Below are 2988 nucleotides of genomic sequence, written 5' to 3' on the forward strand. Positions count from 1 at the left end.
TATATAAACATACTAGCAGAATTGATCGGCGCTGCCTGCGTTAAAGAAAATAATGAAATTTAAAAACACCCTCTAGATTACGAAGGTCTCAACTGCTAGTAGCTAAGATGCTAACTTTCTACGTAACTCTTCAACCCATGCCAACATGGAACATAGAAGTTAAGTGAAATTTGAAAAGAAAGTTTTCAACTAATATATGTATATAAAGTAAATACATGTTTGTCTAACTTTTTTCGTAACCAAAAAGCAGCTACAGATTATAACAATGAAAGGCCGTACGTAGAGTGCACACAGACACAGACACATACACACACACACAGACACACACACAAACAGACAACGAATATTTCACACTATTGTTTCTCTTTTATACAGACAGATAAACATTCACGCATGTCACTCGGAAAGTGAAAGTGTAATAGTAATACTTTTAACACTCAATGGTTTTACACTTCTATATATGATATGGACTTTACTATTCATGTAATTGCTTCTTTATATGCTGTATTTTCTGTCTTGCCACGTTTATATGTTTATCACTGAGATTATAGAGGTTCTTTTCATCTCCTGCTCTTGAGCATCCAGCATACAGCTGACCATGTGAGAAGCAAGGTTGAAGGAGGTTAAGTCTCACCGCATTTAGAGATTGACCTTGTGCTTTGTTGATAGACATTGCGAAGCTAGCGTTGACAAGAAACTGCAGTCACTTGAACTTAAAGTGGAGATCATTTGAGATGACAGGTATCCTTGGAATAAAGGCATTCTCAACCATGTTGCCATGATGGAGAAGAGGTTTTTCAGTTGCATGTCAGACTTGCACATTTGTGCCTGTCAGCGTGGCAGCCCAGCGTGCATCATCTTCCAGAAGACCTCTGAGATGGCAAGCCTGGTGATATATTTGACATACTGTGTTATCAACCGTACGTAAGGCTAGAAATGATGTATGTTCCTTGACATGGTGTAATAGAAACCTTAAATAGTAGCACACTGAGTAGTTGGGATAGGCAACATAATCTCAACACAGAGCGTGTCTGATTTCTTGGTTCCAGGATGATGTAAGTGTGCTCCAAGTGCACGTCATTTCCATTTCTTTTGGTGTCAGGCATAGAATTGTGAAACTTTGTTGTATAGCAGCCTTCTAGCAAATTCATCATCTTGACAGAGCTTGAAGAATGCTGTGAGTGTGGTATTTGTTAGAGTTTCCATTTGTAGTTGGGATGTGTTTGTCAGTGTGCTCTCTGTGAGATGGAGGGCAATATCACGCTTGTCATCTTCTTGCCCAAACAGAAGCACAGCTATTTCATTTGCTGCTGTCGCATTAAACCTCCCTCCATGTTACCTGGATAGTTTCTTGCCTGATCTGATTACTAATTTGTAATCAATTGAGTCATGTGGAATTGTTTCAAGTGCAGTCTTAAAGCTTCTGATCAGGTTATTGTTGTTATGCAGCGTCTTTTGCAGAGACACTACAATGTTCATCCTGATGCCGAAAGTGTTCTTGAACCTCTCTTGCCTTCCTGTTAAGAATTACCCATAAAATATATTTGAAGGAAATTTGGTGATTCATTTGACAGGTAGTAGAGAGCCAATCCGATGATAAATCTGACCTTGGACCTTGAAAGTTTGCATGAATCCCGGATCAAATTATATCTAATGTGGCTCCAAATGATGTCATCTGTGGTGCAGCATTGTACTAACTTAATGTTGTTTTGGAGGTACGTGGGATCTTGGTCAGTTCTTGACAACGGCTTCTTCAATTGCTCTAGAGGTTGGGGGATTGGAGTGAGTTTAACCTTTCCATCATTGCAGCACAGTGCCGTTGTCTCTCCAGATTACTTCTCTGCTTCACAATGTATGCACTCAGTTGTCATTGCGCCAGTGGAAACTCTGGTAGTCTATTGTCATCTGCATAATGCACTGCTGGATTATATTTGAAAGCTGTTTCATAGAAGTTGCTTCGCTCTGCGGTGGGGATCCTATTCCTCGTCAGTCGTTCATACCTCTGTTCATCACTTTGAGATGCTCTGACTTTTGTAGTGCACAGTCTATTCGTTTCTAGGCATGCTTCTCTTTCTGCACCTATCTCTCTTACGCTGGACAGAGACATTCTTTTGATATTGTAGACAAATTGGCATAACTACAGATTTCTACTCCGCCCCAAATTTGGATGATCCTAACTTTCAGAAAAATGAATAATTTTTAATTAATTTTTTTACGAATATCTGTTATATTAAGTAGATTCCGAATATACAAACATTTTGGGAGTAAGTATTTTAGGAGGGAGTGGGTGGGGAATTTCGGAAACACACAAAACGGAGAAAATGAAACAAATATGGACGACTTGTTCCGAAATACCCCCGAGTGAGGAACAATTCTCAAAAATAATCTCCAATAGTCTTTTCCTATAATTTCTATGTCCTCGAAATCTACATAGTCCGAGGTATAGTTATAGAGAATTCCATAAAAATATCCATTTTCTTGAGAGTTAAGCCAAATTGAAGTAAAATCCGGTGAAGTTTCATAAATTCCCCACCCCACCTAAAACACTTACATCCCGCCAACATCACACAAAATTGTATATTCCAAATCTACATGATATAACACATATTCGTAGAAAATTGTATTTAAAAATATCCATTTTCTGAAAGTTGTGATCATAAAATTAGGGGAGGGGTAGAAATCGCTTCACAACGAATACTGGTCTGTTTATGTCGTCGTAACTTAAACGTTCGGCATAATTGAGTGGTACAATAAGTATTAGGCTTTCACTGACCACTGAATAAGTCCAAGGGTTGATTTTTCGACTAAAACCCTTTAAGGTTTTGCTGCATCATGACCGCAGTGAAATGGCTGAAACAAGTAAAAGACTATATATATCGCGGTGTTCTTTCCGTTTACGTGTAGCAGATCCTCTCACAAGACTTTGGTGGGGCCGAGGCTGCAGTAGAAGATACTCGTATATATATATATATATATATATATATATAT

This window comes from Octopus bimaculoides, chromosome 15 (genome assembly GCF_001194135.2).
Source record: "Octopus bimaculoides isolate UCB-OBI-ISO-001 chromosome 15, ASM119413v2, whole genome shotgun sequence".
Lineage (NCBI taxonomy): Eukaryota > Metazoa > Mollusca > Cephalopoda > Octopoda > Octopodidae > Octopus > Octopus bimaculoides.